This window comes from Nycticebus coucang, chromosome 16 (genome assembly GCF_027406575.1).
Source record: "Nycticebus coucang isolate mNycCou1 chromosome 16, mNycCou1.pri, whole genome shotgun sequence".
Classification (NCBI taxonomy): domain Eukaryota; kingdom Metazoa; phylum Chordata; class Mammalia; order Primates; family Lorisidae; genus Nycticebus; species Nycticebus coucang.
This window is the reverse complement of record NC_069795.1, coordinates 1,640,152-1,664,930: the sequence shown is the minus strand read 5'-3', so window position 1 is coordinate 1,664,930 and position 24,779 is coordinate 1,640,152. Positions and strand designations below refer to the sequence as shown.

The following is a 24,779-nucleotide window of genomic DNA, read 5'->3' as shown; positions in this document are numbered from 1 at the left end:
TCACAGCCAGGGTGGACAGGCAGCTGAGCCTTGTGGCTGCGGGCCCTGGAGCCCAGATTGCCCCTCACACAGGGCCACAGAGGCTGGCTGACACTGACCACCAGTGGTGACCGAGAGAAAGGATTCAGGGTTTTGGAGGAGTCTTCACACAGATGCCTCCCTGTGGCAGCCTCCAAGATGGCAGCTGCACCCTCACTGTCAGGTCCTGAGGGTCAGTCGGGCCTGGGCACTGGAGAATGTCAGGCCCACAAGTAGCTGGGTCTTCATTTGGAGTCTTCCTCTTGCTAGTGGGTGAACCAGCCGGTCATCTTTGACCCTGTTTGACCCTATTTCTGAGCAGTGGAGGCTCACCTTCTGGGCTTGAGCCTTGGCTGAGACTTCCTCGTCGGTCACCGCTAACTCTCAGGGTACTTGGAGTCTTTGCTTTTAGATGGTGTCACCATAGTGTCCACTTGCCAGTGCCGGTGGGGGCACACGCTTCCTCTTGCTGGTACCTTGCCTACAGCTCCTTGTCCCCTCAGGTGGGACCCCATCCCGTCTGCCCTGCCCCCACCCAACCCAGCCCCAGCTGCCCCTAGGGAAAGCAATCAGGACTTAACCTTCTCTCAGCCAGAGGGACAGACCTTGCCCAGGGCTCAGAGGTGGGTGGCTCCAGGGCCAGAGTGGGCCAGTCTGACTGTGAACCTCCCCCTGCGTGGGAACCTGGCACCAGTGGGGCCCTGCTCCCTTGGCCTGGGCTTCAATGTCCCACTGTCTGGCTGCTGTCTGGTCCTGACACAACAAGCCTGGTCACTGTGCCGGGACGACTGCTCCTAGTATGGGTCTCTCCTCAAACCCCCTAACCAGACAGGCCCCCCACTCTTCTGCCTGGACGCTGGGGCCTCTGACAAGATGTCTCCTTGTCACTGTTTGACAAAACCTGCTTCACGGCCACTCCACACCCTGGCAGGTGAGTGGTCAGGCCCAGAGCCTGGGTCCATGGCAGTGAGCACCTGCCCAGAGGCCGCCTGGTATCTCTGCAGCGTGATGTGCATACCACCGAGTGGGTTGGGTGCTGGCTATCTGACAGCGCACAGCAAGGTGGGGATGAGTGTCTTCATCACGCCGACGTGAGTGGGACAGTGTGGGAACGGGTCTGCCCTCCATGGTGGCCCTGGAGACAAACAGGAACGGAAATTGCCCAAGGGAGTTAGACCAGCCTGGGAGACACGGCTCAGCGAAGCTTCCAGAAGTGCCAGGAATGCTTGTGGAGGGAAACTTATCATCCAAAGTGTTTTTATTATAAACAAGATGGAATAAAAAATAGATGGACCAAACATTCAAGTCCAGACAGTAGAAGAGAAAAGCAAGATAAACCCCACAGCCAGAGGAAGCTGGAGGGTGTGAGCGGAGATGCGAGCTGGCAGCTCCGATAAACCCAACACGGCAAACCTCCCCCAGAGAGCTGCTAGTCCCAAACTCTGGGTGATCTGGCATCGACCTGACAAGGCGGAGCAGACGCACTCCTACTCTGCCAGGAGGGCCCCTGTGATGACTGTATGCCTGGCCTGCCCTCTCTGCATACCACTGCTCTTTGCAGTGTAGGGATACGAGGCAGGATGGGGCAGGCTGTCCAAGGGCTGGGAGGGGGAAACAGAGGCCGCAGTTGGCACCCAGCAACCAGGAGCTGAGATGGTGCCAGCTGTTGGCCCAGTGCCTCAGAGCTGCCTCACGTGTAGGTTATTAGTATCAGCGGGACAGCGTATGTTAGTGTTTCTGCTTAAAGACACCAGTGTCGGCTGTTAGTCTAGTGCAGGGGTCCTCAAACTATGGCCCGCGGGCCACATGTGGCCTGCTGAGGACATTGATCCGGTCCTCCAGGTGTTTTTGCCACCACTGCCTGTCCTGCTACAGTGCGCGTGTGTGGAATGTGTGCGCACTCTCCGACTCCCCTCCTCTCTGTCTCTCACTCCTCTTCTCAGTCGTGGGACTAACTGGTGCACACTTGCATCGCTTGTTACGACTAGCAGTGACAAATACGGAACCAGACATTGACCATCTCATTAGCCAAAAGCAGACCGTTGGTCCCATTGAAATACTGGTAAGTTTGTTGATTTAACTTTAAATTGTTCTTCATTTTAAATATTGTATTTGTTCCCATTTTGTTTTTTTTAATTCAAAATAAGATATGTGCAATGTGCATAGCAATTTGTTCATAGTTTCTTTTTTAAACTATATTCCGGCCCTCCAACGGTCTGAGGGACAGTGAACTGGCCCCCTGTTTAAAAAGTTTGAGGACCCCTGGTCTAGTGTGTCAGGGCTGCCCGTTACTGCGCCGTGTGAGTATCGGCTGTTGGTCTAGTGTGTCAGGGCTGCCCATTACTGGGCCGTGTGTGTCGGCTGTTGGTCTAGTGTGTCAGGGCTGCCCGTTACTGGGCCGTGTGTGTAGGCTGTTGGTCTCGTGTGTCAGGGCTGCCCGTTACTGGGCCGTGTGTGTCGGCTGTTGGTCTCGTGTGTCAGGGCTGCCTGTTACTGGGCCGTGTGTGTCAGCTGTTGGTCTCGTGTGTCAGGGCTGCCCATTACTGGGCCGTGTGTGTCGGCTGTTGGTCTAGTGTGTCAGGGCTGCCCGTTACGGGGCCATGAGTGTCGGCTGTTGGTCTAGTGTGTCAGGGCTGCCCGTTACTGGGCCGTGTGTGTCGGCTGTTGGTCTCATGTGTCAGGGCTGCCCGTTACTGGGCCGTGTGTGTCGGCTGTTGGTCTCGTGTGTCAGGGCTGCCCGTTACTGGGCCGTGTGTGTCGGCTGTTGGTCTCGTGTGTCAGGGCTGCCCGTTACTGGGCCGTGTGAGTGTCGGCTGTTGGTCTAGTGTGTCAGGGCTGCCCATTACTGGGCCATGTGTGTCGGCTGTTGGTCTCGTGTGTCAGGGCTGCCCGTTACTGGGCCGTGTGTCGGCTGTTGGTCTCGTGTGTCAGGGCTGCCTGTTATTGCCATATGTGCATGTCGGTTATTGGTGTATGAGTGATGTCTGTTCCTATAGTATGTTAGTTTTAGCTAGTAGTCTAGTTTAGTAGTGCATGAATGGCCATGGCTGGGCTGAGCTGTAAGGCCACAGATTCATATGGCCTCTATGGTCCTGGTAGCTGTGACCTGTACTCATGTCTGCGACCATTTGTGGTGGCCACAGGGCCGGTGGTGCCAGGAGCACCTACACAGCCCTACAAGGGTGCGTCCTGAGCTACCACTGCTTCATATTGTCCAGGAGTGTTGACCCCAGTCACCTGCTGTGCCAAGTCTTGGGGTGTCTGTAGGACACACAGCATCCCTGAATTCAGGGCCTGCACGCACTGGGCAGACCACCAGCACTGATGAAAATGTCTCACCTCCTGTCTTCGCACTCGAACCCTGATATCTGGAAGTGGCCTAGCTAAGCCACAGGAGAAAGTGGGAGTGTGGAGCTTCTGTAATGTTGTTTGGGTGACCCTGCTGATGAGGGGTCCCTCTGGGCCCTTGCACCCCGGGACCCTGCTGAACCAGTGACTTTGTATCCATCACTCTCAGTTTTGGCCGGCTTCAGAGACTATGAGCTGGACATTGCAGCCACTCGGAGGGAAGGGAAAGTTGTTTAGATAAAACTCAAACAAGCACTGTCATATATCAGAGGCAGCTGTAAAACAAACTTAGGCTTGTGATAATATTTTGGTTTTGTTTCCACTATGCACACCTAGAAAAATGTGAGCGTCATCTCTGCCCAGTTTCAGCTGTATCCCAGAAGCTGCCGAGAATATCCCTGCTGCCACTCAGGAGGCTCTCGGGACGTGCAGGCCCCACGCCTGGGCCAGGAGGGGGATAACGTAAACCGGACCTTAAGCACGGCCGTGACCTTCCACTTGTGTTGCACAGTGGTCACTAACAGGGGCACTTGGCAGGGCCACACTGACACCAGGCCCCGGGCTGTGCTTTTAAAACTCGATCTCACATCGTTTCTCCGCAGCCCCACATTTTAGGTGCCATTAGCCTGCTTGACAAGTGAGAAAACTGAGGCACAGAAAGCTTCCCCCCGGCCCCCCTCCCCTGTGTACCAAAGCCTGGATCCGTGGAGTCACCCAAATTGCGTAGCTGGTAAGAGCTGGCCCCATGGCCTGGCTGTGGATTCCAGCACAGGGCTGGAAGGTGACAGGGTTCATGCTCCCTGACCCCCCTGAACATCCTCACCTCCTGTCTCCTTCCTAGGTGTTTGAACAGAGCAGGACCAGGGCCTCTAGACCACAGGTGGCAGAGCCAGCCCAGAGCTGAGCTGCTTGCTTGCAGCATAGTTGGGAGCACAGAGCTGGCCTCCAGGATGGCCTGACATCCTTCCCAGGGTAGGCCTCACCCCGGAGACACAGGCCTCAGACCCCAGGCTGAAGCCAGCCTTGCTCCTGCTGGAGCCCACCATCCCCAGGCTCAGAGCCCCTCCCCACAATGTTTGTATGGCCAGGTCTGGCCCCCGGGAGCCCCCCCATCTCTCCTCCCTTCTCACATTAGAGCTCTATGTCCTGGGCCTCTATCCCAGCCACACCCCGCCCTCTACCCAACTGTCATTTCTAGGGGAGTTTTCTTGGCTCCTAGCCCTGCCCAGAGCTCTGACATCTGCTGTCCCCTCCCCACAGGCATGGCTGCTGGTCCCAGCCCCGCCTAGATCCCAGTCAGCACCCCAGGGTCCACTGAAATCATCTGAAAGGACAGTCGTAGGGGTGTCTGGTGGGGGTGAGGGAACCTGCCAGTGGGGAGCTTTCATGGGAAGGCACATTAATTTAGCTGTGACCAAATGAGGCCACATTCAAGAAATTTCAATTCAGGAGAACTTAGAAATGTACACTGAAAATCTAATTACTGTGGATGGCTCATGCCTGTAATCCCAGCACTCTGGGCGGCCAATGTGGGTGGATTGCCTAAGCTCAGGGATTCGAGACCAGGCAAGACCTCATCTCTAAAGATAGCCGGGCATTGTGGCGGGAGCCTGTAGTCCCAGCTACTCGGGAGGCTGAGGCAAGAAGATCACTTGAGCCCAAGAGTTTGAGTTTGCTGTGAACTGTGACGCCACAACACTCTACCAGAGGTGACAGTGTGAGACTCAGTATATAAAAAAAATCTAATTACTATATACTTAAATAATTTCAAAAATGAAAAACTACTTATTTTAAAGTTAGCTAACATTTTAATGACTTGGTTGTGTCTGCGTTTTGCTGGAAAGCATGTGAACATATGGTTGCAGCACGGAGGTCCCAGTTTCAGCTGATCCTCTAGACGGTGTCAGTCATCTGTGACCTTAAGGGCGTCCTGATTTGGGTTGGGTAGGAGAATGCAGATTTGCAGAAGTAAGTGGTTGAAAAGCAAGAAAGCATTTCCGGCATGGTGTGGGTGTTCTACCACATTTTCCCATTTCAATTGGATCTTTCCAAGCATCAAACAGTGACTCTACAGTGTCACCTACTGAGAGCTCAGTCAGTTCCACGTGAGCTTCCTCAGGTGCCTTGCTGACCTCAGCCTGATGAGGCTGAAATGCTGATTTGATGTGACGTCATGATTCTCAATGTCAGTGAACCTTTCACTGTATTCTCCATTGACAGGCCTGTAAGAGCTGCGTGTTCCTCACACGATTTGCACATATCATCCTGCTCATCAGTGACCTTTGCTAACTGGGAAGACGTTCATTCGAAATTTCCTTGCGAAGACGTGTTTTGAGAAAAGACAGCATTTTTCAAAATGCTTGGATTTTTTGGCCACATTTCATATATAGACTTAGTTTTTCCTTGCAAAGAAATATTCAGGTCATTTTGATTTGATGTGATATTACACATAAATGCTGCGTTCCTACAGAAATATCCTTTCAAAAATTCATATTGCTGATTCTGTTCTTTATAACATTTAACTGTCTGTTCTTGCAGAGATGACATTTTGGCTCACCCCTGTCCCCGTGATACCCTTTAGAATGATCAGCAAACCCACACTGAATACCTCTCCTTCAACTTCAGCATGTTACAAACTGAAGATGCTGATCCATTCACGTGAATATAGTTAACAGTGCTTACGGCCTGTTGCAAAGTGTCACTTAAAACAGTAGCTTTAGCACATTTTGCTGATGCAGGATACAATGGAAAGAAATGAGACTGTTGGATCTGTTGATACCTTTTTGTGCACAGTAAACCCTTGATACTGATTCATGCTGTGGATCAGTTATGGTTCTCCTTGAAAGAGTCAGTTGCTTGTGCTTTGAAACCTTACTGGGGTCTAAGCATCACACAACTTCGACAATGCGTTCTTTCACAATTTCTACATCATTGAACGGCTTCCCTCTTTCCCTTATTATGGAAGCTACTTTATAAGTTGCTACCGTGGCATTATTTCCAGTTCTTATTACTGCTTGAAAGAATCGTCTTTGCTTTTTATTTTTGAGACAGAGTCTCATATGTTGCCCTTGGTAGAGTGCTGTGGGGTCACAGCTCATAGCAACCTTAAACTCTTGGTCTTAAGCGATTCTCTTGCCTCAGCCTCCTGGACTACAGGTGCCCGCCACAATGTCCAGCTATTTTTTGGTTGCAGTTGTCGTTGTTTAGCAGGCCCGGGTCAGGCTTGAACGCGCCAACCTTGTATGTGGCTGGTGCCCTACTCACTGAGCTATGGCGCTTTTTATCTTTTAATTTGTCTTTGCTTTTTATCTTTTAATTTCTGCAATGCAACCTTTCACACCTCACTCTCTAGATTAAAATATTTGTGGTTCTTATGGGTATTATAATGCTGATGAGCACTGAATTTCTTTAATGCTGATTTTGCAGTATCACAATGCAGGCAAATCATCTTATCCTTAGCAGAAATGGATAATATTGTAATTCTCAACCCTCATTAAAATGTCTGTTTTCATCCTTCAGTGTTCTCTTGGTCTTCTTTGACATGATGAGCTGTTAAGCAGACAGAATTACAAAATACTGTCGAGCTGCGCAGCTTTTCACAAGTTCTACTTCAAACAGAAGCACAGGGCACCGTTGTCAAAAGCTAGTAACAGACTAGTGAACTCGACCCCTATAAACTCTCACCAACCAGCCTCGTGGTGGTAAGAGACACCAGTGGGAGGGTGGGGGTAGAACTAAGTCCCGAGCGTAGCGTTTTAAACCCTTACCGTTTACTAATGTTCTCCCTGTGCCGGTCCATCTGGAGGATTATTTCAAGGAGACTTATTTTATTCTTTGGAACTTTGAATACATTAATTTTAAAAACAAAATAACAATATAAAAGATGAACAAAATGTATTAATAAAAATAAAAGGATTTGCTTTGTAATATTTGGATTCAGTCAAAAGGCTGCACTTAAGGGCCTAGAAGGCCACGTGTGGCCTTAAGGCTGCAGGTTCCCCTCTGGTCCCCACAGAGCTCTGCCCAGGACTCCCTGAGGACTCTGCCTGCCCCAGCATGGGCCAGCACAGGCCAGTGCTGCTGTGTCCCCAGCTGTATGAGGTGGAGTGCTCAGGGGTCCTGCGGAGAGGAAGGAAGATGTTGGGGGGCAGCTGGAGTGTCATTTGATGCAGGTGTTTTGTGAGTGTGTCTGTTCCTGTGTGCTGTGAACTGGGTTCCCATGTGGCACTTTGTGAGACTTCGTTTAAGATGATGCTGCCCTTCAGTTGTTTTCTAGGTGTCTAGCCATGTGTCTGGGCGCTGCCCTGTGCGCAGTGTGCCTGTGTGTGCGTGTGCGTGTGCGTGTGCGTGTAAAGCCAGGTTGCTAATTCTGAACTTGACCTCTGGGGGCGACGACAATCTGCCCAGTAAGAACCTGCGGCCAGTCAGCCCCACGGAAGCCACTCGATTTGCTCTGAGAGAGGATTTTCTGAGCTTTTTCGTCTCCCTGTGATGAGGAGGGTGGCGACCCCGGGGCCTCTGCCTGCTGCTGGGGGGTGGGGGGCACACTCTGGGCACCTGTGGCCCTGCTGGCTGGCTGCCAGCAGAGCCTGTTTAATCAGATGGTGTTTCCAGGAGCTGGAAACAGACACTGTCCAGAAACGGCCCCGGGAGGGGAGAAAACAAGAAGTTGCCTCCCTTGGGACAGCTGAGCCCTGTGGTTGAGAGCTGGTCTAGGCGGGTGGCACGTGCAAAGTCTGTGGGACAGTAGTGGCCACAGGTGCCACTGTCTGCACTCAGGGCCCGCAGTGGCCAAGCCTGGGCAGGTGGGCACGGGCTGGGCGGGCTCTGTGCTCGGTTCTGCCAGTCTCCCGAAACCCAGGGAAAGGAAGAACAGGGCCCCGGGGACACCTGGGAATGGTCAGCTTTCAACCACAGCCTCCATGGCCTGGCACCCTTGCTGGTCCTGCCCTGACGTAGGGGTGAAGGGAGTCTGGGAGGACCCTCCGGAGGAAGATGAAGGCCGTGGCAATCCTGGCTGTACCCTCTGACTCACAAGGACAGTCTGTAGAAAATCTGTTTTTCCTTCAGACTTCAGCCTGGTGGGAGCGGGAGGGGGAGGCAGCACTTTGCTGCTTGCTAGAGTTTGGTATTGTCTGTTTGCATATGACTGATTGTTTCAACAGACCCCCCAGTGGGCTCCGGGCCTGTGGGCCAAGCCGTGGCTCTGTGCAGGTGGAGCTGAGGAGACACCTAAGGGAGCCCAGCCCCATAGGCTCTGTGGACCGGGCTGGATAGGGGCAAGCCAGAGCCCCTGAGGGGACAACCACTTGTGGAGTCCCTGGAGTGTGTGCAGCCAAAGGGACATGTGCAGGTGTGCAGTGAGCAGGATGCTGGGCTCAGCTAGCCTCAGCCACGCTTCTGGTCCCACTGCCTCCTCCCCCAGCCTTGCAGGGCCCCTCTGGCCTGGGTTTCCCTAATCTGGGGTGTGAAGCCTGCATCACATATCCTTGAAGCCTCTGCTAGAATCAGAGCCTGTCCCCTTGGCAGGGAGCGGGACAGCGCCCTCACCCCACCCTGGGCTGGGGGCCTCCCTGGGAGAGGGGCTGGTGTTGTTTGTTTGTGGCAAGTCCAGAGCTTCTCAGAAAAACCGCTTGTGTCACCACACCGTGATCCCTGGGGCACACAGCAGAGCGGAGTAATGAAAGTGGCCTGCAGGGAAGCAGCGGTCTGACCAGCGTGGATGCTGTTTCTGCAAAGCCATATTAAGTTGCATTTTGATAAACCAACTGGTAAATCAATTTCCCATTGACTTATTACAACTTCAGAAATAGTTTCTCCCTCTCTTCACTCATGATTAAGCTTCCCTGTGGGCAGCTGCCCCAAGTGCGGGCAGGCATGGCTCTCCCCAGGTGAGGGGTGCAGGTGAGGCTCTCCCCAGTTGAGGGGTGCAGGTGAGGCTCTCCCCAGTTGAGGGGTGCAGGTGAGGCTCTCCCCAGGTGAGGGGTGCATGTGAGGCTCTCCCAGGTGAGGGGTGCAGGTGAGGCTCTCCCCAGGTGAGGGGTGCAGGTGAGGCTCTTCCCAAGCGTGGCAGGCACAGGCGTGGCTCTCCCCAGGTGAGGCAGGTGCAGGCGTGGCTCTCCCCAAGCGCCGGCTGGCGGGCACAGGCGTGGCTCTCCACAGTGGCTGCACCTGTACCCGCAGCTGTACCGCCCTGTGGGAGCTGTCCTGAGGGGGGACGGGCTGGGGGCTGATACTTGGGATCTGCTGTGGCCATCCTTCTCCTCCTCAGTGAGGCAGCTGCCTGTGAGGGTGGCCTCCGGCCCTGACCGTGTGGCTGCATGTGGGTGTGCTCACTTACCTGTGAAGTGACTGCAGGTGTTGGGAGAAGAGGCTCCTTCAGACCTGCTGTGCCTGCAGGTGTGTGATACGCCCAGACCCCAGAGCCAAAGGCCTCAGTCAGCAGATGCTTCAGATCACAGGCCTCCCCTGCACCCTCAGCCATGCGGGAGGACCCCGGCATTTGGGTGTGACCCAGCATTCACCTCTCTCCTGTGTCCCCCCTGGCCCTCTGGGCAGTCCTCTATCTAGGTGTGACCCAGCACTCATTTCTCTCCTGTGTCCCCACTGTCCTCTGGCCCTCTGGGCAGTCCTCCAGGCACGTCCCCCTTCAGGCATGGAGCAGCATTGGGTTCCCTGTCACCTGGCATGGCCAAGGAAGTGTGTCCCTCTGGGCAGAGTGTTGAGAGCCAGTATGTGCCTCCTGCCGGCTTGTGTCTGCTATCCGGGGGTGTCCCGGGGCTGCCCCAGAGTGAGGACGATTCCCAGATGCTCCAGCTGTGTGCAGCACAAGTGGCAGCGAGCTTCCCGGAGGGCCCAGGGCTGTGTGTTACGCAGCATAGCCCAGCCTGTCCCATCCATGCACAGCAGGAGCTCTGCCTCGGGGACACGCAGCCCAGAGGCAGCTGGGCTTTCAAAACTGAAGGGACTTGCAGCGGCTTCTCCCCGTGGATCCCTGAGTGAGCTTGGATGAGAACGGTCCAGGCTCACCTCTGTTGTCTGCTTTTCCCAAAATCCTTGGCTAGTTCTGTGGTTATGTGAAATTTGTTAAAGACCAGGATTATTTCCGATTATTCTGTGGTATTTGCAAACTCTGCAGTAGTGAATCTTTGCTGTGCTGTTTCCCAGGGAGCTGCTTCTCCCTTCCTGGTGTCCTAATGGCAGCGTGAGCTCAGGGTATGTCTGCTCTTGGGCTACATGCACTGTGGCCTGCAAGTGTGGCACAACAGGTGTCCCAGAAGTGAGTGCCCACCCTCCCCTGGAGTCCCATGAGAAGCAAAAGACAGACCTCTGAGCTCGGGCGCAGCACAGCCTCCCCTCCAACTCTCGGCAGAATGAGGTTGTGATGGCAGGTGGCCCAGCTGCACTGCTGTTTCTGCCCAGCCCCCTGGGACCTTGCTGTGCCCTCCTGAAGCCAACTGGTCAGAATGCCCCTCTCTCCTAACCTATGCCCTGTGACCCACCTGAGCTATAGATAGGTACTCTCACGAGATTACCCACTTCTGAATTTACAGTTCTCCAAATACAAGACAGTATTGAGATCTTGCTGGCTTAAAACATGTACAGTTGAGCCAATGGTCATTTTGAAGTTTTTACCATGGAAAACTCAGTTTCATGTTTGTGCCCACAAAAGGTTTATTTTGATATCTTCCCCAAACAAAAGGATGCCCTGCCTTGATCAGTTAATTCTGCTAAAAAAAAATAATAATAATAAATAAAAATAAATCTTAGAGAATTAGGTCTCAGGAGATGCTCTTCCAGGTGGTGTGAAAATCCTCCTGAGCTGTCAGCCCGCAGCAGGGCCGCCAGTGAGCCGTCCTGTGTCCACCTCAAGTGCAAGTGGTGGGCACTGTCCACGCCACGTAAGGGTTCCAGCCAACTCCTTGGGAGCAGACAACTGACTGCAGAGCCATTGCTGCAGGTGATAGGAGCACCTACCTAAGAAGCCCGAGAGCATCACCTGGAGAAATAGGAGGGCTGACCATGGGTGACCAGCAGGATACCTCATTACCGATGCTTTGAAAGCCGCCTCCTGCCCACAGCAGGACGTCCACATGGGAAGCATGGGCCTCTCTGCCTGCACAGGTCACTGGAGACATTTTCTGTCTAGTCCCGGGAACCTGTGAACATGGCCTCTATGGAGGTCGTCCTCATTACCAGTGGGCCCCAAATACCATCACAAGGGACCCATATGAGAGAGGCCAAGGGTTGGGGACGCGGATGTGAAGGTGTCGGGGCTGGAAGAGGCAGGGAGGACCCTCCCCGGAGCCTCGGAGGGAGCACAACCTTACACACCATGGTCTTGACTTAGGGTTGCAGATGCTGGACTTCTGGCCTCAGGACAGTGGGGGATGGATTCCTGTTGTCTGGATTCTAGGAACTGTCCCTGCAGTGGCAGCAGCTGTGTGTCTGGCACCGCCAGACTCCCTGAGGGACAGTCCTGGATGCAGGTGACCAGCAGCTGGGCTGGAGTGATTTTGCCTGTCTTTCTGTCAGATCTCAGGATGACAGCACCGATGACAGAACGGGGGGAGTGTCCCTCCAGGGCCCTCCCTGCCGCCTGAGGCAGGTCCCTCGTCCGCAGGTTCACCTGGAAGCCATTTCTCAGGGACCTGTGGGCAGAAGAGATGTGACCTCATCCCACCCCCTGTGCTCAGGGGGTCCCAAGTGGGAGGGGGGTAAGGCCAGGAGAGGGCTGAGGGACCCTGTGTCTGTAGTGTAGCCCCAGCTTCATCTGACTTCTGGTTCCCAGAACCGAGGACGGCAGGGGGGTGGGCCCTGTGGCAGAAGTGCCAGCTCTATGTCACATGGCCCCAGAAGAGACAGGGCCACCCTGCCTCACCTCCCTCTGAGGTCTGGGGACCACCTTGTTGTCCCAGGTCACCAGGAGGATGCTGGGGTGAGCTGCAGCTGCACACGAGGAGGAGTGTTCTGGAAACTTAGGCTGCTGGATGACCCAGCAGCCGGGGGACTTGGGGTTTGGCAGAAATTCTTCCCACCCCCTCCGTGTCGGCCCCAGAGAATTGGGGCTTACTTCACACAGAAGCCTGTTTGTGATGGTGCAGTCACCCGCGCCTGTTGGCAGGACCTGAGTGGACAGCGCCTCACAGGTGTGTTTCCGGAGTGAAGGAGGTTAGGACGACTTTCTGTCCAATCCTGTTTACACAGCGATTCATGCCCTGAGCCTCTGGGGGGTTTTCCCACCCAGAGATGTCAATGACCCCAATCAGTGACCCCAACATAAGTCCCAAGAATTTCCTCTCACACGCTGCCTCACTCGTCCTGGGAGCCGACCCTACGCGCCTGGGTTAATAGGCAGCACTGAAGCTCTGTGGCTCTCCGAAAGGATGGTCAGTCTGCAGGGCTGCAGCCAAAACAAACAAACAGCTCTCAGCTGCCACCTCCCCCCGAACAGCTCCCTAGCTTGGACCCCCCCATAGTTTCCAAGCAAAACCCCTCCACACAGCTCCTGAGAACCCCTCACAGCTCCTGAGCACAGCCCTTCCACAGCGCCTTTCTCAGGATTCACAGCAGGAGGCCCTGGAGAGGCCAGGCCAGACAGGCAGCCCATGAGGGTGAAGGTCACCAGGCCCGTGACCCTGGCGGGACAGACAGGTGGGAGGCTAGGGGTCCTGAGACCCAGACTTTGGCCTTTCACGCTCAAGTCAGCCTTGGGCCTGGCAGCACGATGGGAACCCAGACAAATGGGCAAAGGTGTCAAGACCATGGCCAGAACTAGGGAGCTGGACGTGCCTCTGAGACCCCCCATCCAAAGGGCCCCATCCAGGCCCACGCGCCAGGGTGCGGCTGGTTCTTGGCCACGTCAGGACTAGAGTTCAAGGCTCCTTGACCCTTTTCAACACTTAACCAAAAAAGTGTACTGAACCTGGCCAAGGTCCCTGAGGCCACTCTATACCCCCAAACCTTGGTCTCCACACTGAGCTGGCCAGGCAGCCCACTGTAAAAGCTGAGGGATACAATCTGGCTGGAGTCCAAGGCTTCCCACATGGCCGTTGAGTCCAGCACTGCTCAGGGGGCACACAGCTTGGTTCTTGCCCAGAGTCTGGCGTCTGCCCTGCCTAGTCCTGTGTGCAGCCAAGTGGGATGGGTGTGGACTGTGCACACCTGCCCCAGCCCAAGAGTCCTACTGAGATGTTCCAGGAAGCCCGAGACAGGGCCTGAAGTGACACTGGACCATAGGGGGCTAAGGGTGGGGCTGGTGGCTGCCCACCTGTCAGGACAGGAGAGATGTCCATGCCTGTCAATGGTGTCCAGACAGGCACCAGGAACACTGAGTGGACATCACTAAACTAGACCACAGACTGTTCACACTGTGGTCACACTGATGAGTGGGGAGGCCCAGTGTACCCAGAGGCTGCCTCCCTTATCAACAAAGGGTTCCTGGTGCCCTGTACGGCACGTCAGGCCCACAGCTTTCCAGGTGTGAATTTTGACGTAGTCTGTTGACTCTGACAGGGCTCCCACCCAGGGTGGCAGAAGGGACAGGGCCAGCACCCCCTAGTCAAATGTCCCGGCTTCCCATAAAGCACCAGAGTCAGGCTTCTTGTCCACTGGGTGGAGTGAAGGCCCCTCCACCCCTCACTGCTGTGAGGTCCAACAGGACAGTGGATATGACACCCTTCCTCATAGCCCTGGGCAACAGGAGACAGCACCTCACGGAGCCAGCTCATCATCAGTGTGGTTGGGAACTCGCCGGGCTAGGAGTCAGGACTCTGGAGGGGACCAGACCCAAGCCCTCGTCCACACATGGGTAAACGGAGGCTCAAAGAAGGGTCAGAGTTCAGGCTCTTGGTTTCCAATTGTTCACACAAAGACACCATCTGGGTGGGCAGGAGGTGCCCATGGACACGTCCCCAGTAAAACCAGAGACCGGCCAGCACGTGGCCCCTAGAGGCTACCCTGAGCAAAAATAGAATTTCTAGCAACAGAGAAAGTTAGGAGCGCACAGCAACAAGCAAACAGCCAAGCAACTGTGGCCCTAGCACTTAAAAGTCAGAAAGGTAATTGTTTAAAGATGTCAGGGTTGGCCAGCAGGACCTGGGCTTTTTTTGTGTGTGTGTGCCACTCCCATGACTGGGAGTATGTGTGTGGGGGCCGACCCTGCACTGCCAGGAGTGCCTGGCCTGGCTGCCCCCTCCCTGACCTGTTTCCTCAATGGAACATGAGGGTCTGGACCAAGGTCTTGGGTTCTGGCTATTGTACCCCACAGCCTGGTACTCCGAGCCTGCTGTGCTGGCCCCTTGAGGCCAAGGTCAGGGCTGGAGGCCTGGAGCTTCCAGCTCCCCCGCCTCCCCTGCCTCAAGGGCTGGAACTCCCCTTCCCCCCCCCCCACCCTGAGGGCTGGCTTCCAGTGTGTCCCACAGAGACACAAACTCACCTCCCTGCACTGCAAACACTCCTCAGAATTATAAATCGATGGCAGAAGCAGGCGGATCTGGCCTTGGAGGACACAGCCGGAGGCAGAAAGTGCCGTTCCTGAGGCAAGGTGCCAGGGCAGTCTCAGCACAGGGGCATCCCGGGGTGAGATCTGTGGGCCCTCCAACCTGGCAAGCTGTCCCTGCTGGTCCTATCACCCTGGGCCTGCAGCTGGGCTGCTTCCTGCATGGTGGCACCAGCGTCCCCCAGGACCCGGATCACAGTGGCATGGCCCATACCGGTGCATCCTTCAACTGTAGGTACCACCTTTAGAAGACACTCTTCCCGACCTCTTGAAAACTAAGATATTGATTCACGTAGCTTGGAATGTACCCCTGAAAGTGGACAGGTCAGTGGCATTCAGCGCACTCATGCTGTGGCACAGCCACCACCGTTACCAGTCCCCCCACGCTGCGGCACAGCCACTCCCAGGAGCAGCCCTGGCGACCGTTATTCACCTTCTGCCCCTGTGGACTCGCCTAGTCCGGACGCTTCTTGTGAACTGAACCGCACACAGGTGGCCTCTGTGTCCGACTTGCTCACTTGGCAAGTTTCTGAGGGTCACGAGGGTGTGGCTGTGTCAGCACTCCGTTCTGTCCAGGCCGGGACTTTTCATTACATGAATGAACCACATCTGTTTTCTACCCTCCATCAGCTGCTGGACATCTGGGTGGGTTTTACCATTTGGCTATTATGAACAATGCCACAATAAACATTGTGACACATGTTTTCAATGGTCTTGGGGATAAATGATGTTTAATGACATGAGTTAAAAACAAATAAACAAAAACACACATTGGTGTTGGGTTTCCTATTTATCTCCACAGTGACCTGCATGGTGCCTCTGTCTCTTCCCCTCAGGGGAATTCTGTCTAACGTCCTGCATTTCAGCTCTGGGCCTCTTTGTACAGCAGGTCTACCAGTGAGCTTTCTTCCACCTGCTCAAATCTTCCAGCAAACTGCTCTAGCGGGTTATTTTGGTTATTATACTTCTCAACTCCAGAATTTCTTTAAAAAAAAAATAATTTCTGTGGCGCCTGTGGCTCAAAGGAGCAGGGCGCCAGCCCCATATGCCAGAGGTGGCGGGTTCAAAGCCAGCCCTGGCCAAAAACTGCAAAATAATAATAATAATAATTTCTGTCTCTTTGTCAGTTCTCTATTTGGTGATAAATTGTTCTTACACTTTTATTTCTTTATACACAGTTTCTATTAGTTCTTTGAACATATTTAAAATAGCCAATTTAAAGTCTGTCTGGTAAGTAATGTCTGGGGGGCTTCCTCAGGGACAGTTTCTATTGGTTGCGATTTTTCCTCATGTGTGGAACATATTTCTTATTTTGAATATCTCTAAAACTTATTTTTTTAATTGGACATTTTGAATAATATAATGTTGCATCTCTGGAAATCAGCCTCTTTCCCTCCAAGATCTGTTGTCATGGCTGTTTCTTCTTATTGCTGACATTGGTTCAGTGATTTTCTGATCTAATTCTGTGGAGTCTGTTCCTTGTCACGTGCCTCCGCCCCCCAAAGTCTCTGCCCAGTTAGCTCAGTGGTTGGCTGATAATTAATGATTTCCTTAAACATCCGGAACTGAAGAGTCTTCCAGTCTTTGCTGAGGAGCTCTGTCCGTGGGTCGAGACACACCGTCCACACCCAGCAGGCAGCTGACAGCTCTGCCTTGGCCTTCACGTCCTGCCTAATTAGCCCAAGATGAGCACTTGGTCTCCTGGTCTCTGGTGACTACACTGCGGTCCTGAGCGTGCACTGGCCTTTCCAGCGTGACAGGGAAACATAGGCCCTTCTCAGACGTCCCTGTGGACAGCTCATTCTCCCAGGTGCCTTTTTTGTTAGCCTCCCCTACTGTTGCCCACTGCCTCAGGCAAATTGCCTCCAGTCTCACGTTGTGCCTTAGGTAGAGTACTGTGACATCACAGCTGACAGCAACCTCAAACTCTTGGGCTCACACAATCCTCCTGTCTCAGTCTCTCGAGTTCTGGGACTACAGGTGCCTGCCACAATGCCCAGCTAGTTTTTCTATTTTTAGTACAGATGGAGCCTCTTTCTTGCTCAGGCTGGTCTCAAATTCCTGAACTCAAGGGATCCTCCCACCTCGGCCCCCCAGAGTGCTGAGATCACAGGCCTGAGCCACTGTGGCCCAGCCTATGGAGGGTTCTTTTTTAAACAAATGTCCCTGGGGAAATGTCTGTGCCTATTGGCTGAGCTCCAAGGCAACCAGACAAAAACAGCCCCACCGTAGAGTCTTCCAGGGGACAGCCAGAGCGGGCCGACCATGACCACTGTCTGGGAATGGGACTTTGGAGATGCCCCCTCTGTCCAAGCCATCCAGTGGCTGCCCGACCACCCCTTCCCCCCGGGCCGCTGGGCTGCTGGTCAGTAAGGCCACTGAGGACATGGGAAGGACAGACAGAAATGGGCAAGTTAAAAGGCCACAAAGCCCGTGGTTCTAAGATTCAGCAGCTTTTTTTGAATAATCACTCCTCATTGCACATCTTTGGTTCAATTGATTTTGATCATTTTTTTTGCCAGTGTCTTCCTCACTGTTACAGAGAAGAGGCTTTTTGGCTGTCCTTATCCCACCATTTTGCAGAGCTGTAGATTAGTTTGTGTTTTCTGGAATCTGATGAAAGGTGGAATTGCTTGGCAGCATTATTTTGAGATTCATCTATGCTGCGCAAATTGATGTTTCCTTCCTATTTTTGAGAAGAATTTCTTTGTATGGATTTTTTATCTGTCCACGGTTTTTTTATCTGTCCCCCTGTCAGTGGACATGAGAGTTGTTTCCTGTTTTGGCTGTTATGGATCAATCTACGAACATTAAAACCACATCTGTGTGAATGCTGATGCTTTCCATTCCCTGGGGAACTCAGCCTCCATGGGAGGTTTAATTAACTTTTAAATGAACTGTCAAACTTATCTGGAGTGGCTGCACCGTTCACGCCCGCCTGCTGGTGGGGGCGGCTCTGCTCTCCAGTGCCCCCAGCCCCCTCCCCGTGTAGCAGCAGCTCAGGGCCACGGCAAAACTCCACAGCCTGTTTGGGTTGAAGAACAGAAAGTTGTTTTCTCACATGTGTAGAGTCCACAGTTAAGGTGATGCTAATTTGGTTTCTGATGAGGACTCCCTTCCTGGCTGGTGGGTGGCTGTGTCCTCACGAGTCTGAAAACATGAATTCTCTTCCTCAGGGTCCAGCCTTAGGGTGTCATTTACCTGCATTACTTCCTCTGAGGCCTGTCTCCTGGTGCAGCCACACTGGGCTCCAGCTTCAGCGCAGGCTTTGGGAAGGACGCGTCTCACCCTCACCGACCCTGTCAGTCACTTTCATCTCAGACCCTTTAGTAGAGGGACAGTGGCCTCTCCTTGTGGTTTTAATTTCCCTGGTGACGAATGATGTCGAGCATCCTTTCTGTGTTCCGATTTGCATCTGCGTATCTTCTTTGGTGGATTTTCTGTTCAAATCTTCTGCTCTTTTAAAGTGTGTCGTTAATGTATTTTCTTTTTCATGTTTTTAGAGACAGAATCTCACTTTATTGACCTGGGTAGAGTGCAGTGGCATCACACATCACAGCAACCTCAAGCTCTTGGGTTCAAGTGATCCTCTTGCCTCAGCCTCCCAAGTAGCTGGGACTATAGGCGCCCGTCACAATGCCCAGGCTATTTTTAGAGATAGGGGTCTCACTCTTGCTCAGGCTGGTCTCAAACTCCTGAGCTCAAGCAACCCACCCACATTGGCCTCCCCAGTGTTGGGATTATAGACATGAGCCACGGCAACCAGTCTGGTTAGTTGTCTTATTGAATTTGAGGACTTCTTTATACGTTCTAGAGTCTTATCTTTTTTAAAATTTTTATTATTATTATTTTTTGGAGTGTCATAGCTCATAACAACCTCAAATGCTTGGGCTCAAGCAATCCTCTTGCCTCAGCCTCCCTGAGCACTGGGATTACAGGTGTGAGCCGCCACACCCAGCCTAAAGTCTTATCAGATATCTTGTTTGCAAACATTTTCTCCCAGTTTGTCGTTTATCTATTCATTCTCTTAAAAGTGGCTTTTGCAGAGCAGAAGTTTTAAATTTTGATAAAATCTAGTTAATCAACTTATTTTGGTGTTGAACATAAGAAACATGCCTAACCCCAAGTCACAAAGATTTTCTCATCTGTTTTCTCCTAGAAGTTTTAGCTTATCAGGTTTTACATTTAGATCTATGATCCATTTTGAGTTCATGTTTTTAAACATGGCACAGGGTGTAGCTACATGGTCCTTTGTTCCCCATGTGACAAACCCATTGTTCCAACACCATTTGTTGAAAAGACTCTCTTTTCTCAACTACCTTTGCGCTTTTGTCAAAAACCAGTCATCCACGTGTGTGTGGGTCTATTTCTGAACATAAAATAAACATACTCTCTTGGTTACTACAGCTTTATAAAGTCTTAACATTAAGTAGCGTAGCTCCTTCAACTTTGTTCTTCTCTTTCAAAGCTGTTCTAGCTATTAGCGGTCCTTGTCATTGTCATAAGAGTTTTAGAATAAGTTTGTCATATCCTATCTTAAAAAAAAAAAAGGCTTTTTGAGACTTCTAGTGGGATTTGTTGAATGTATAGATCACCTTGGGGATAATTTGTATCTTAAGAACATTGAGTCTTCGAACCCGTGAAGATGGTGTACATTTTAATTTCTTTGAACCCTCTTTGACTTTTCCGACAATGTTTTCTTGTCCTGTGTGTACAAGTCTTTCACACCTTTTGTCAGATATATCCCTAAGTATTTCGTGTTTTTGGTGTTATTACAAATGGCATTGTTCTTCTTCGTTTCAGCTGCTGGCTGTCCGTTGCTAGCACAGATACGGCTGACTTCTGTGTATTGATCTGAGTCTGTGACCTTGCTGAGCTCACTCATTAGCCCTGGCAGCTTTTTGTTTAGTAGATTCCATTAGATTTTCTGCATAGATGAACTTCTTGTCTATAAATAAAGGCACTTTTATTCCTTTCTGTTCAATAATGATGCTTTTCTTTTTCTTTTTTTTCTCTCCTAATTTCCCTGGCCAGAACCTCCAGGACAATGCTGAATGGAAGTATTGAGAGTGGACATTCTTGGTCTGTTCCTGATCCTGGGAGGCAGCACCCAGTCTCTCTGGATTAAGGGTGATGTTGGCTGAGTGCAGGACTCTGACCCCTGGGGCTCTCTGTGTGGCAGCTGTCCTTTCTGGAATGCCGTCCTGCAATGCCAGCAGCTGTCTCCTGGATCTGAGCATCCTCACCTCCGTATTCCTCCCTCAACCTGTGTCCTGCCCCGGGGCTGTGGCTATGGAGGGATCATCTCTTCTGTTTCCCATTTCTGGGCTTTGTGGCTCTTTGTGGCCTGATGTCCAGGCCTTCAATATCCTTGATTCATGTGTCATGTCTGTCATTTAGTTGTTTGGGGCAGGAAAGTAAATCCAGTCCCTGCCACTCCATCTTGTCTGGAAATGGAAGTCTATCACCTTTTTTCTTTTTCTGCTAGAAAAGTAACACTGGACCCACTAAGTACAGGAGGCCTAGAAATGCTGTCACATGAGGAAAAGGCATGATGATGGTCCCACTGGCAGCTGGCAGGTGTCACGTTCTTCAGAGCATGGTGTTTTCTGGCCCTGTTGTGCCCACCCCAGTAGAACCTGGGTGTGCCCCAAGCTGTCCCACTGGGCCCACCCAAGGTGCAGGTGGCCATGCCTCTGCCCCACCTCCCCGAGACCCGGGTCACCTCTCAGCTGCCTCCAGCTCACAGCAGGCAGTGCCTGCAGCAGTGGGTCAAATCTCTCCCTCAAAAGACACTGGCAAGGCATTTTGGGCCACCTAGATGATGCAGGCTGATCTCCTGCCTCAAGCCCTTAACTCCATCATGCTGGCAAAAGCCAAGACATGAGGCCAGGTTCACAGGGCCTGGGCACTGGGACCTGGACATCTTTGGGGTCATTGCTCAGCTGCCCACAGGTGAAAGCATAAAACAGGACATCAACATCACACTAAAGAACTGTGGAGGGGCCAGGGCACATCCGCGCTGTGGGGCAGGGTACAGGTGGGGTAGCCTTGCAAAAGCAGCAACCAGGCTGTGATTCCAGGTGTTCTCCCACTACAGGGGACCGAGGTGCCCTCCCCCCCAGGGTGTTTCCAACTGAAGCAGCAGAGCTGGCTGAGCCTGGAGCAGGCCCTCCTCAGAGGCCTTTGCCTTTAGGGCACCTACATTCCTGCTCTAGGGGGAAGACTAGCCAGATGCAATTGTGGGGCAGAGAAGCAAAGTGGGGGTGGTCAATGGGTGCAGGCCTGGTGGGGGCAGGAACCATTTAGGGGCCTGGGAGGAGAATGTTCTGGATGGGAGGGTAGCAGGTGCACAGCCCTGGCAGGTTCTAGAGGCTGCCAGGGGCTGAGCTGGGGGTAGAGAAAGGGCCAGGGGCAGGGCCGAAGGGAAAGGCACATCCACCCGAGGGCCTTGCAGTGAGTTTGAATTGAACTCTGAGTGCAGGAGAGGCAGCTGGAAGGTTCCAGCAGGAAGGCAGAGCTGACCTAGTCTAACAGCAAGACTTATCCCATCCCAGTGCCAGGTAGACACAAGGGGTCCACACTTGTTACCCATTCTTATTTCATCTCGTGGGAAAGTGTGAACAGCTCACTGGCTGGGAACGGAGGGGCAAGCAAGGTTCAGGGCCTGGGTCCCACTGGTGGACCTGACTGTGGAGAACATTCCCCCGTTGGCCCATCCAGTCTCTGGCAGTTTCCAGAACTCCTGTGAGAGTGCCGGGTAGTCACAGCCATCAGAGTACAGCCTCCTCTAGCTCTGGGGGTTGGCTTAAGGTGGCACCATCGGCAGGGAGCCCCGAGACAGGGAGGGCAATGTGGGGGGAGGTGGCTAACCCACCCCTGCCCCCACAGCCCTGGCCGGCAATGCCTGAAGCCCACCTCCAGCCCCAACTGCCCGGTTCTGGGAGCTGGCAAGTGCCCTGGTGGTGCGGCCATTCTGAACAGTCTTGTGTTAGCTACAGCTGGGCATCCTGAAGGTGGCAGGTGCCGTGTGAACCTGGACAGTAGTGCCAAGAGATAGGAGGACAGCAGAGAAAGGACAGTGCAGGCAACTGGGGAGTGGGGAGCAGAACTGGGGGATCCTCACCCCTATAGTGCCCCCTCTGCAGGCCCCAGGCCTCGGGGAGCTCCTCCACACTCACTGTGTGAGCCCTGAGGCCGCCTAGGAGCCTCTATGGGCCTGTTTGTGGGGTCATATTCCGTCCAGCTATTGCCAGGTTACCCTGACCTCGATTTAGAGACTTGTGGGGAGGGATTCTGAATTCTTCCCAATGTAGATGCAGCCGGGAAGCCAGGTGCACTGAGGGGACCCTGGGGAGTGAGGGTGCAGAATGTCGGGTGCCGCAAAGCTCACAAGGTCGGCCATCAGATGATGTTGGCATGGGCAGAGACGTCTGTGCAGACAGGTCAGAATCTGGCCGCAGGCCCCACGGGGCTGGTCTATTTCTAGATCTGCTGTTTGAAGGGCAAGTTCAGTTTGTGAACAGTCCTTGCATGTCCACTTGTGCTCTGTGAAGTCGGGCTGGGAGCTGCCATCTTGCAGAAGCTACTGGAAGCAAAACATAGCCTCCCCTTTGAGGGTGTCTGCAACTAGGAAGGGGCTATCTTCTCCACAGCACAAAGGCTGGCTCATTTTCTTGAAAGCTTTAAGGCAAAATGCAGATTTTTCTTTGCCTTTTTGTTAGTAATATGCGTGAATTCAGCCTGGCTTCTGGAAGTCAACAAATATCGGCCGTTTCCCTCCATGGGTCAGATGTTCAGGGGATGCTGGGCAGATGTGGCCTCACTCACTAGCAGTCCTCTATAGACGGCCCTGCAGGGCTGGGGCCCTGGCAGCTCCCAGGGGAGAAGCTCTTCCCAGGAGAATCCTCTCCCCAGGGGAGTCCAGCAGTGTGGACTGGGCAGGGCAGGAAGGTGGCTGATGCCAGCACGTGCTATCCGTCAAGTTAGATATTTCTACCTGCTCACTTGATGGGTGTTGGGCCAGGGAATTCAGAATTTAAATGTAAGCAGCAAGTCTGCTCCAAAGTGAATGGCTCATTAGGAAATTGATAAAACATCCCTTGAGATCAACACTTTTGGCTTTTGGGTTTTATTTTTCTGAAAGAATTGCTGAATGACAGCCTATTGCAGCAGCCCAGAGCCTCTAAGGAGACCTTGGAGGGTGCTCTGAGGAGGTGCCCGTGCACTTAGGTTTAGGGGTGTGACACTCCTTGAGATGTGGGGCTCTGGGTGAAAGCAGTGGGATCAGCTGGATGCTCTCTGGTGACAGACAAGCTGTGGACCTATAATTTGTGTGTGGGGGATCACCTGCAGGCTTCAAAGGGACAGCTGGGCTGGGCCAGCAAGGGAGGGGTCTGGGTTTGGGGGAGTCCTGGGCCTGGGTGTGAGGCCCTGGTGAGACCAGCGGAGGTGGGTTTTTCTTTTCTTTCTTTCTTTCTTTCTTTTTTTTTTTGATAGTCTCACTTTGTGTCCCTTGGTAGAGTGTCATGGTGTCATAGCTCACAGCAACCTCAAATTCTTGTGCACAAGCAATGCTCTTGCCTCAGACTCCCAAGTGGCTGGAACTATAGGCGCCCACCACAACGCCCGGCTATTTTTTGTTGCAGTTTGGCCAGGGCCAGGTTCGAACTCGCCACCCTCGATATATTGGGCCAGCACCCTACCCACTGAGCCACAGGCACCACCCAACTCTTGGCTATTTTTAGAGACGAGGGCTCACTCTAGCTCAGGCTGGTCTTGAGCTCTTGAGGTCAGGTAATCCACCTGCCTCGGCCTCCCAGACTGCTGGGATTACAGGCGTGAGCCACCGTGTCCAGCCTTAGAGATGGGTCTTGACGAAGACCCCTGGGTGGTCTGAAGGTCCCAACTCACCCTTTGGAAGGGTGCCCAGTTGGTCAGCGAGCAGTGTCAGGCTGCTCACTGCAGCCCCCCAGGAGCAGTGGCAGAGAGCTGGCCGCAGCCTCCCCAGGAGCCGGACACCTTGTCCACAGCACCTGCGAAGGCCCAGGAGGAGGGCTGGCCCCTACAGCACCAAGGTGTCACTTCCTTTTATCACAAAGGACAGCGCTTGATAGTCCCCTAGCCACTCTGGTAAAATTACTGTGGGTATTTATTTTCCAGATGACATTCCAGATGTGTATGGGACCACACACTTATATCATTTTGCACCCAGTTTTCCCCTTCTGGGTCTATCCTAAGTGTCTGTGCCTGTCACTACCTGTTTTGTCACAGGAGCTGGGATTGCTGTTCTACACACATAGACACAGGTCTGCTCAGCCTCGCCCTTGGTTGGCCTCCAGTTATTCCCAGACTTCCCCTGTTGTGAAGAGTAAGCAATGAACACCTGTGGTGACCTTGCCTTAGACCAGGTGGCTTGGATGGGGCTGGCACTGGCACCCCTCCCAGCCCCGCGTGTGGCTGAGTCAGGCTTGGCCAATCAGCCTCTCATCTTCCTGGTCGCAGAGACTCAGTGGATGGGGGTCTGTGGTCGTGTGATCTGAGTTGGCCGTCAGAGCCCTCCCAGGGAAAGAGGCACCCTTGCTTGCTGTGGGTGTCACCTCTGGCCCACCATGGAGGGAAGCCACAGCACAAAGACACAGAACCCGGAGACTTGAATGGATTTTCCTCTAGGCAGACACATGAAAGATGTTTGGTGCCGCTGATCACCAGCTAAGCGCAAATCATCACGACTCAGCTGTAGGGAGGAAGGCGATTCTGACAGCTGCTGAAGTGTGGACGGATCTTGACAACATTACGCTGAGTGGCCCGTGGCAAGAGGGAAAACAATTCATGAATCCATTTAGATGAGATCCCTAGAATGGTCAGATTAATAGAGACACACGGTAGAAAGATGGGTGCCGGTGGATTAGGC

The 24,779-nt window shown here is 53.1% G+C and overlaps 1 protein-coding gene across 1 annotated transcript in view; it reads left to right on the top strand.

Moving 5' to 3' along the window:
* Window positions 1–1,552: 1,552 nt before the first annotated feature.
* ADARB1 (adenosine deaminase RNA specific B1) overlaps window positions 1,553–24,779 on the top strand; it is a 237,759-nt gene continuing 214,532 nt past the window's right edge. The window contains exon 1 of the mRNA XM_053565096.1: window positions 1,553–2,080. The gene's annotated coding sequence lies outside the window, so the exon portion shown is untranslated. The remainder of the gene's footprint in view (window positions 2,081–24,779) is intronic.